Genomic DNA, 11,477 nt, shown 5'->3' with positions numbered 1-11,477 from the left:
CAACATTTCCACTCATCTCAGCCCTCTTGGCCAACTTCCTTATTACAGAGGTTGGCCTTGTAGGTTAGATAGAGTTGAACGGATTTATGCTTGGTGGATTTTATTTTTCTGTTTCCTGTAAAGTTTTGATGCTAAAGATTTACGTTCCCATCCTTATTTCCTCATTCTTTGGTCCCTCATATTTTCGTATTCTTTTGTAGCCCCCTGCTACCATTTGGTTGTCAGGCAGGTTTTGTTTTATCAGCACACCCTGCCATGGCAAGTTCTTTAGGCCTCAATTCCTTGATTAGTTGCTTTTCTTCTAACTTAGGTCATTAGCAGGGTTCATATAAACCTGGAATCTGTGGGAAATGCCCAGATGGGCCGGGGAGAAGGTTCAGAGCCTGGCTTAAGTTTGGCCAAGCAAGGATCTTGATTGGGAGGCCTCTCTTCAGAAGAGTGTCCCTCTGCTACACTGTAGACCTCCTGAGGACAAGACAGAATCACCAGTGTTTCTATGCTTGCCAGATTCTAATCTAAGCATCCGACATATATTAGCAAGTCCAGGAGATAATTATTGATGAGGAAGCTATGGCAAAGAGAAACTGAGTGACTTACTTGTATGGGCTCTTGGGGGTCAGGGTAGACCCTGAGGACATGTTTTGATTACAGCCTCCTTGTCTGGGGAACCTGGCTTAGGTTTAGTAGCTAGGGCTCCCTTTTCCCAGGCCATTTTGAAAAGCACTATTACTAGAGCCTTTGCCAAAGGTCTCCTGAGGACCCACAGTGACTGATTATGTGTCTTTTCTTTGTCACTTCTGGACCAAAGCAGGGTCCACAGGTAGGAGAGGAGGCAGATGAGTCTGAACAGGAGATGGCACATGTATCAGGGAGGGGACAGGTGGCTTGGTGGTTTCAATTATAGCTGGATTACAAAGCCCTCCACTTCTCTTGAGTGAAGGGACTCATGGGTATTCTGGAGCCAGATGCTAGAAAGGCCCAATAGAAACCCGGGAAAGATGAAAAGAGCTAGCATTAGCCCTGGTCCTAGCCTCACAGGTGTGTGGCCTTGGGCAACCCATCTTCCAGATAGGCATTCCTCTTGGGTAAAATGAGGAACCCACTGAGTGCAGTTATTCAAACCTGTAGTCCCAGCTACTTGGAAGGCTGAGGCATGAGGGCAGCTGCCTGGGCAACATAGTGAAAAATTCATCTCAGTCAAAGTGTGTGTGGTGGGGGTGGGGGGAGGTAAGGGGGGGCATTACTCCCTTCCAGGGCACTTTGAATGCAAAAGAAGGAGACATTAAAATAATAATAATAATAAGTGGCAAGGCACAAGTGGCTTACACCCGTAATCCTAGTTACTTAGGAGGTTGAGATCTGAGGATCATGATTCAAAGCCAGTCTAAGCAGGAAAGTATGTGAGACTCTTCTATCCAGTAACTACCAAAACCCCAGAAGTCCAGTTGTGGTTCAAGTGGTAGAGTACTAGGCTTAAGCAAAAAAGCTCTGGGACAGAACCCAGGCCTGAGGTTAAAAGCCCTAGAACAGACACAAAAATAAAAATAGAAAAGAGAATAAGCTTCATCTGTGATGTCAATCAGGTTCTGAAATGGCAAATGCAGTTTCAAAGCCTCTGCCATCTTTCCTAAGCCCTGGGTGGGCAGTGTGGAAGTGTGGTAGGGGAGGAGGCAAAGTCCTAGGGCTTTGGGTCAAGCCATCCTGCTTGTGCTTTCTCTCTAATACCTTCTTCCTTCCACAAGGACTGTGGAGACTGTGCCCCAAAGGGGCAGCAGTGCTGGGGGCTAGTCACCAATAACAGGGTTGGCTTTCTGCCCTTCTAGCAGCCCTTGTCCATTTTCAAGGTCATTGTCATTTAGTCTTAGCCGCCAACCAGGACCAAAGGAAGAATGTGATTTGTCCAGAGGAAGTAGGAACCCAAAGAGACCCAGTGCCCAAAGCTTCCCAGCTGGACCCAGCATTGACACTAGTTCCTTCCTCCAACTGAAATATGGATGCTGGGTCTAAATGGTGCCATCTTGGCAACATGGCCATTGATAAAAGAATTTCCAAAAACTCTTGGAGGTGGAGTTCCGCCCTAAGCTGATAGGTGTGCCTGAATTCCTAGAGGTTGGGAAATCGGACAAGAGGTTATTGTCAAACCTGTGCCATGAACTGGAGACACTCTGACCTCTCATGTGCCCTGTGACCCTGCCCCCTGACCTGACTCTAGGCCTCACCACCTCAGCCACCATTTCATACCATGCCTGTGTCTCCTGGCTGTCCTCAGGTCACCATGGTGTCCCACTTCAACTCTCCATTAAAGTTGATCACGTTTGTTGAGATTGTTTTTTGCTTTCTTTTCTTTTCTTTTCTTGTCCTTTCTTTCTTTCTTTCTCTTTCTCTTCCTTCTTTCTTCCTTTCTCTTTCTTTCTTTCATCTAATATATGATTTTATTTATGTGTTCATTATGGCAATTTACACTTTTTTAGTGCCATTTCAAAAGGTAATTTACACAAACACACAAACAGCACATGAAGACACACATGACAAAGTATTCATGACCTCACTTTTGGCTCTCTATCTCCAGTTTTCTACTCCAGAAGTTAGATTTTTTTTCACTTTTTAATTAATTGTCAAGGTGATATACAGAGGGGTTACAGTTACATAAGTCAGATATTGAGTACATTTCTGTTGAACAGTAAGCACTATGCCCACCTCTGTTCCTCAGCTCCACCCAGACCTGAGCTCCCCCCAGCCCAGGAGTTCCCACCTTACAGCTGGCCCCTCCCTCTCTCTGCCCATCTACTTCACTTCCTGTCCCCAGACCCTGCTGCTACCTAGATAGTGGAGGGTGCCATGTGCTTCCTCTCCGGGAGAAATATGGCTCCTCTAATAAACCTTGTAATAATCTTTCTCTTGTGCCTGCCTGCCTCCGTGTGGTCCCCTGGGATGGATGTGACGGATCCTTTCAGTGTCACCCCTTTCCTCATTTTCTCTCAGCTTTTTCCCTCCTGACCCCCCAACCCTCAAGTTTCTTCTCTTTCTTAACTACCCTCATGGCTCAGTTTCTTAACAATATTAAGTGTATTCAAGACTGCAAGTTTTGGGGGGGACACTCACAGTAGCTGGCTTTCCAATGACTCTTGATTTGACCTCCCATAATGTGGCTACTCTGTATCTTATAATCAAATTCTGGTTTAACACTGAAAGAGGATCAGGCACACCCATCCTAAGGACCACACAGATGCAGGCAGGCACAGGAGAAAGATTATTATAAGGTTTATTAGAGGAGCCATATTCCCCCCAAGAGGGAGCACATGGCCTCCGTCCCCATCCAGGTAGCAGGAGGGTCTGGGGGATAGGAAGTGAGGTAGATGGAAGTTCAGGTGGTCTGGGCAGAGAGAAGGAGGAGCCAGCTGTATAGAGGGAACTCCAGGAATGGGAGAGGGGCCAGGTGTGGGTGGAGCTGAGGACCAAAAGTGAACATAATACTAACAAACACAACTCCATAGTCAATTGCCAGGGTTCTCCATGGGAAATGTGGAATGTGTATGTGTGCATGTATGTGCCATTACTGAGGCTTGAACTCTGGCTGTCTTGCTTAGCTTTTTCTCAAGGCTGGTGCTCTATGACTTGGGCCACACCTCTGGACCTTTTTTTTTTTAATTGAATACCGTACAGAGGAGTTACAATTACATGGGCAAGATAACAAGTACATTTCTTACCAAGCATTGTTGCTTCCTCTTTGTTTCCCCTTCTCATCCCTTCCCATACTCCCCCTCCTCCCTCCACCCAATTCTCCCCCCCCCCCCCACACCAAAGTTGTAAGGTTCGTTTTTCAACATAACAACTTGTACATCTCATTGTTGCCATGGGTCCACCTGTATCCCTAAACGACTTGTTTTTTCCCTTCCCCTCCACAAATTATATCGACATCAAATACAGTGAAAGCATGAGTTATACCATGGGGGAGGGACATACAAAGCAACATAGAAATCATCTTATAAATATGTTAGAAACAATTGCATGAAAGGAAAACAAAAACAAAAACAAAAAAACATTTGAATACTTATCTTGGGGTTCATTCCCCTAACATCAACTTATCTGACCTTTTCTGGCTAACTCAGACATATACTAGTTATTGCAAATAAGGGAAACCATGGGACCTATGTTTCTTTGGGCCTGGCTTACTTCACTTAATATGATTTTTTCCAAGTCTTTCCATTTCCTAACAAATGGGGCAATGTCATTCTTTCTGAGGCATAGAATTCCATTGTGTATATACCACATTTTCTTGATCCATTCATCTACTGAGGGGCATCTGGGTTGGTTCCATATCTTAGCTATGGTAAATAATGCTGCAATAAACATAGTTGTGCTGGTAGCTTTAGTATGTTCTTGTTTGTGATCATTTGGGTAAATGCCCCAAAGTGGGATTGCTGGGTCATAGGGGAGCTCTATGTGGAGTCTTTTGAGGAACATCCATACTGCTTTCCAAAGTGGTTGAACAAATTTACACTCCCACCAACAATGTAGTAAGGTTCCCTTCTGTCTGGACCTTTTTTTTTTTTTTTTTGTCAGTGTTGAGGCTTGAACTCCCAGCCTGGGCACTGAGCTCTTTTGCTCAAGGCTAGTACTCTACCACTTTGAACTACAGCTCCACTTCTGATTTTTGAATGGTTAATTAGAGATGAGAATCTCATGGGGAGTTTTCTACCTGGCCTGACTTTGAGCTGAAACCCTCCTCAGTAGCTAGAATTGCACTCATGAGCCAACAGCACCTGGCTCTCTGGACGTTTTTTTTCTTGGTTAATTAGAAATAAGAGTTTCAAGGACCTTTCTCCCTGTGCTGTAATCAGATCTCAGCTTCTGAATAGCCAGGATTACAGGTATGAGTCACTAGTGGCTGGCTAAATTTATGATTAAAAAAATTAATGTAAAGATGTGTGCAGAGAGGTTATAGTTACACAAGTTAGGTATTGAGTACATTTTTTTTCAAAAAGGACCATATGATATTTTAATAGCACCTAATAAATTCTGTGAGTCTACCTTTGGTGGGAATTCTGCATTAGTTTCCCACTACTTTTGAGATGCATTTCAAAATGAGCACCTTTGTAGTATGGAGCAGGATTTGGTTTTGATCTCCAGCAACAACAAAAAGTAAGGAGAAGAGACAAGAAAAGAAGGAAGAAGGAAGGAAGAAAAAAAAAAAAAAAGCAAAAGCCTGCCCCTCTCTTCAGACTCGTTTTCCAGCTTCAATCCCTTCTCAGTCCTCACATTACATTTCTTCCCACGTAGGAGGTTGTGCTAGGAACATTCCCCTTCCAGTATTCCAGTACACAGTCAGACAAGGGGAAAGTGCTCAGTAAACTCAGTAAAGATTTTATGAATGAATGTGTGAAATGGGATCCCAATTTAGCTACTTGGGACTAATGTGATTGTTTGTATCACCACCAGGACCCTCACCAGCCAAACCCTTTAATTCACCAGCAGATTCTCCTACTCATTCTCTGTGCACCTGTCACTGCCAAAGACAAGAAGAAGACAAAACAAAACTACAAAAGAATGTCAAAACCCCAGTGGGACCATCAGCAAAACAAAGGGTTATTCATTAAGTACTAATAGCCCTGAGATTTGCCTCTAATTCCCTTTTCCCCACCCCCTAAAGGCATCTGAAGATCAAAGCACCCCCACTAATGGGGGAGGGGAGGAAAAGGGAGAGGCCACTGGGAGACACAGCCCAGCTGGCAAAAGTGTGAAAAGGTACTTCCATTATGGAGAGCACTTTGGCCTTGCTTTTCTAAATGAGTGCCCTTGCCAACCAAGCAAGCAAGTTTACTTAGAATTTTTTTCCTAAGCTGTTCTTGCATTGTTAGAACCAGGTTAAATTAAACAAATAGAGTATTAATTAGGCCAAGGAAAAATGAAATTTAACTGGGACAAACAACACCCAGGTAACCTGAGAAACATAAGTACAGACCCTAGGAATGGAACAAACTAAGGCCTGGCATTTACTGAAGTTTGCAAAGTGAGTAAGAATAAGGCCAAACTTGAAAGGCAGCACCTCCTTGTAGAAACTTCAGGATAGTCATTAAAAGGAAAAATTCCAAAGATAAAGACTTGAAGTAAATTGGTGAGTTAAACACCAAGTTACTGGAATTTGGTAGATAACAGGGAAACTCAGGAAGAGCCAGAAAACCTGGAAGGTGGTTTGATTTTGGGGTGTGATAAATAAGAAATTTGGAATGTGGTCTTTACTTTGAGGACTTATTACTTTATGCAAAGAGACAGTAATTGCTATTTCACTAACTTGCTTCTTTGATGGGAAGATTTGGGATCAGGACTTGACCTTGTGACTTATGGCCTTGGTTATTGGAATGACTGGAATTGTAATTGCCATTTTGTAATCACTAACTGCTAGCTCTGTAACTTGCTTCTTTGCTGATCTGTGAAACTACCACTGGCTACCTCTGAGTGGCGCCCCTCTTCCCCATAGGCCTTACCTTTAAAAATCCTGAGCTAACGCAGGGCACAGGTGGTTCACGCCTGTAATCCTAGCTACTCAGGAGGCTGAGATCTGAGGTTCATGGTTCAAAGCCAGCCTGGGCAGGAAAGTCCGTGAGACTCTTATCTCCAATAAACCACTCAGAAAACCAGAAGTGGTGCTGTGGCTCAAGCAGTAGAGCGCTTGCCTTGAGCTGAAGAGTGTAGGGACAGCGCCCAGAGTTCAAGCCCCGCGACAGACAAACAAATAAACTGAGCTATTTGACTTCACTGCTGGTCTTCAATGTCTTAGTATAGTGGAGGTCAGACGCAATGGCCATTAAATGAGGCCTAGCTCACTGAACATTGGTGACCTCTTTCATCAATTGTGGGTTTGAATCCCACTGGCCTTGGGAAGCTGGGATATTTTAGCACGTCTTTGTCAAGATGTGTACAGAAGATTGTCAGTGGCTCACACCTGTAATCCCAGCTACTCAGGAGGCTGAGATCTCAGGATGGAGGTTTGAAACAGTGTGAACAGAAAAATCTGTGAGTCTTTTATCTGCAATTAACCAGCAAAAAGCCAGAAGGGTAGATGTTGGTAAAGAGGTAGAACACCAGCTTTGAGTGAGAAAAAGCAATGCAAGAGCGTGCTCCAAGTTCAAGCCCCAGAACTGAGGGAGGAGGGGAAAGAAGAAAAAAAGGGGGGGGGGTAGGAAAGGATGTTCTTTGCAACATTGTACTAGTCATCTGAAAACAACCTAGTACCAATTGACAGAGTATTCATCAAAAACTTCCTGGTATATTCTTTTTCTTTTCCTTTTTTTTTTGGGTTCAGTCGTGGAGCCTGAACTCTGGGCCTGGGCGCTGTCCCTCAGCTCTTCAGCTCAAGGCTCGTGCACTACCACTTGAGCCATAGCACCACTTCTGGCTTTTTGCTTATGTGGTGCTGAGGAATCGAACCCAGGGCCTCATGCATGCAAGGCAAGTGCTCTACCACTGAGCCACCTTCCCAGCCCATTCTTTTTCTTCTACAGTTTTTATTAGCATTAGTCAATTGTACAAAGGAGTATCATTTTGACATATCTATACAATGCACCTTGCTTCATCAGTGTCACCTTCTGTGTTTCTCTCCTTCATTTTCCCTTATCCAAACACAGGCTTCACTGTTCTTTTTCACACATGTACACAAAGTGCAGTTTGGCTATATTCAACCTCCATTACCTTCTCCATTCATCCCTTCTCCCCGTGGTAGATTCTTGCTATTGAATATTAGGTAGCTCTTTAGAAGAGACAAGTAAAATATTGAAGGCAAAAGCCAGTTTCAGAATTAGATATATACAGTATTATCACTTTTGTTCATGTTTAGTATGGACTGGTAATTCTAGAGAATGAAGGAAGTTGGTGTGAACAGTTGTGTGTGTGTGTGTGTGTGTGTGTGAAGGACTTTCAGAAGTGAGTGACAGATATCTCAGCCAAGCTGGAAAGAGGAAACAGAGAAGGCAGAGAAGAGGATTCTAGTAAGGAGGTATAAAGTCCTCCACTCCACCTCATCCCATCCTTGGAATCTTGGAAGGGGAAAGTAAAGGCAAGACAGGTGGAGGAAGGGCCTGACATTGTCTGAGGTCCTGTTCCCTGCCCCTGAGGACAGAAGGCATCCCTGAGGTTCTCTCTCTGGTGAAGAAAGTCAGCCCCTCTTGTCTGTGTTGCAAGGAGACAGGACCGTAGTTACTATATGGCCAGGTCCAGCCACTGATATAACAGAGGTCAGCAGAAAAGATAGACTTGAGGCCAAGAGGACCAGACAGAGCCCTGGAGAACACTGGACTCCCCAAGACAGTTCATCAAAAGGAGAAGGGCGGAGAGGGCTAGGAACACTTGTGCAACCTGACCAGAGCTGGTCCTGAGAGAGGACATTTCCCATCTGGAGAGAGGATGAGAGGAGGACAGAGGATTTACTTCTTGCTGATGCCTTGGGCCTGGTCTGGCACTTGGTAGTGTGGGCAACTGGAAGTGATGACACAGGAGCCAGGGCAGAAGAACAGTTTGGGATGTACTGAGGGAAGGAAGAGAACTGGAACAGTTTTTTGTTTTGTTTTCTTTTAATGTGTTGCTGAGAGTTGAAGCCAAGACATACTAAGCATGGGCTACATCCCCAACTCCTAGGATAACTTTGTGTGTGTGTGCTGCTCCTAGAGTTTGAACTCAGGACTTGAGTGCTGTTCCTGAGCTTTTTTGCTCAAGGCTCCACTTCCAGCTTTTTTGGTGGTTAGATGGAGATAAGAGTCTCATGGACTTTCCTGTCCAGGGTGGCTTTGAACTATGCTCCTCAGATCTCAGCCTCCTGCATAGCTAGGATTATAAGCATGAGCCACTGGTGCCTGTCCTAGGTTAACTCTCAAGTTCACTCATTATTCTGTGTCTCCTGAATGTGCCACTGTTGCGTGTTAAATCCTCAGTGTTCGTATCAGATTTCTGGAAAATTTCAGATTTTCTGGAAGGTTCCAAAACTGTACTCCAACCTAAGGATATGGCTATAGGACTTTACTTGAAGCAAATACTATTCTATTGGAATGGACTTATTATGAACTGGAAGGATGTGAAGATAATGGGGGTGTAGAGTCTCTCAAACTACCCAAAATAAGTCACATACCAGGCTCTGGAGATTGCTAAAGACATTTGTCCAGCCTTCAAAGGCCTCATAGTTTAGTAAGAGATGAAGCAATAGACTACTAAAATGTAGTTGTGGGTTGGGAAGAGACCAACACACTGGCAGGGAGTCAGTTGCAGGTCTTCTACTTCACTGTGAGATGGGTTCTTGCCCAGAAAGGCTTCCTAGAGGAAGTAACACTCAGTTCATGTTATAGCATTCTGCCTAAGACATTGCATTTTCAATTTTCTTTCATTATAACAAATGCCTGAGATTGTTGTAAGGTAAATCATCCCAGAAGCCACATTTTAAAGTATAGAATATTGGAGTCTTTATTATACAGTTAACAGGCTGCAGTTCACCAGATGTTACAAAGGCCTGCAGCAGACATATACACATAACACTGTGAGGAAACATGCTAAAGAGGAAAGAAATAACAAAAACAATACCAACAAGCCAATTCAGTTCCAATGGAGAGCTGAATTGGGACTCCTTGATGACTGGAGATGAGCCAGGAGACAGGACACAGGACACAATCACAGAAAGACACATGGCATGGAGTCCTGGAGGCTAGGCTGGTCCAGGCCTAAATAGGTCGGCACACAGGGCAGATCCTCAGGAAATTCCTAGGCACTGGACTGACAGATTCAGTAACCTATCAGCCAAGTGCCTACCCCTGCCTCCACGGGTCTGGGCATGCCCATTACCTGGGAGGCAGGGGGGATAAGGGGTTCCTTCCCCTAGCATGAAGACAAGATGCCAGACCTATAATCTACCATGTGGCCAATATGGCGATGGCCAGACCTGACTTCCTTACTTCAAAATAATAACATAGCATATGAAAAGGTTGATCTGGGTTCATAGTTTGGATTTTAATCCATGGCTACTTAGTCCTATACTTGGAGCCTGTGGGAAGTGCTACAACGTGGGGAAGCATAGGGTGGAGCAAGGGTATTTACTTCACAGCCAGAGAAAAGAAGGAATGAACTCAGGTCTTACAATTCCACAATTCAAGGGAATTCCCAATGACTTAAAGACCTCTCACTAGACCCTGCCTTTTAAAGGTCCTACTACTTCCCCACTATTACTTGCGAGACCAAGCCTTTAACATGTGACCCTCAGGGGATATTCCAGACCCATAGGAAAGCCAACATCCAACTAGGAGTTTGACTGACAATGAGGACGTTTTCTGAGGAAGAGAATGTTGGAGGAGTGGGTAAGGAAAAAAAAAATCAGAACTGTGTGTTGGTGGCTCACATCTATAATCCTAACTACTTAGGAGGCTGAGATCTGAGGACTGCGGTCTGAAGCTAGCCCAGGCAGGAAAGTCTATGAAACTCTTTTTCCAGTTATCCACCAGAAATCTGGAATTGGCTCCTGTGGCTCAAATTGGCAGAGCTCTAGCCTTGGGCAAAAGAGCTCAGGGACAGTGCCCAGCATCTGAGTTGAAGTCCCAAACTGTTTAAAAAAAAAAGAAGAAGAAGAAAAGAAAAGAAAAGAAAAAGAAAAAAAGAATTAAATCATGGGGAGAGGGGAAGGAATGTGTGAACACAGGTTTCAGGACTTGAACTCAGGGGCCTAGGTGCTGTCTCTGAGCTCTTTTACTCAAGGCTAGTGCTTTCCCATTGAAGCCACACTTCCACTTCAGACTTGTAAGTTCATTAGAAATAAATGGGCTGGGAATGTGGCTTAGTGGTAGAGTGCCTGCCTAGCATGAGTGAAGCCCTGGGTTCGATTCCTCAGTACCATATAAACAGAAAAGCCGGAAATGGTGCTGTGGCTCAAGTGGTAAAGTGCTAGCCTTGAGCAAAAGAAGCTTAGGGACAGTGTCCAGGCCCTGAGTTCAAGCCCCAGGACTGGCAAAAAAAAGTTTCCAGACTTTTCTGCCTGGGCTGGCTTTCAACTGAGATTCTCAGCTCTCTAGGATTATAGGTGTGAGCCACCAACACCCAGCTCGTCAGTTTTATTCCTGACAAGAAAAAACACAGCTCCAAGGAACAATGTCCAGCAAGGGTAGGACACAGGGGTTGGAACTGCTATTGCCCCATTTATAGATGAGGAGGTGATAACTCAAACTGAAGTACCCAGTGGTACAGCTGGCTAATGGCAGAACTGTTTCCCATCCAAGTTCACTGGTGCTGAAGCGTGTGAAACTGTTCCACAGCCATCCAGAGACAGCTCTCAACATGCACTGGCAGCCTAATTAGCTCCAAGCCATCCGGTCCAGAAAGGCCTTTCAGAGCCTCTGAAGATGATCCACAGAAGAGAGAGGATTTAATTGATAGGAACCAGAAGGTGAAGATGGCTTCTATTAGAATGAGCTCACGCTCTTGTCTGATTTCCTTTAGATGACGAGATAAGA

The sequence above is a fragment of the Dipodomys spectabilis genome, unplaced genomic scaffold (genome assembly GCF_019054845.1).
Source record: "Dipodomys spectabilis isolate Male_0828 unplaced genomic scaffold, ASM1905484v1 ptg000094l, whole genome shotgun sequence".
NCBI lineage: Eukaryota > Metazoa > Chordata > Mammalia > Rodentia > Heteromyidae > Dipodomys > Dipodomys spectabilis.
The sequence above is the reverse complement of the archived record's forward strand: the minus strand, read 5'-3'. Positions refer to the sequence as shown.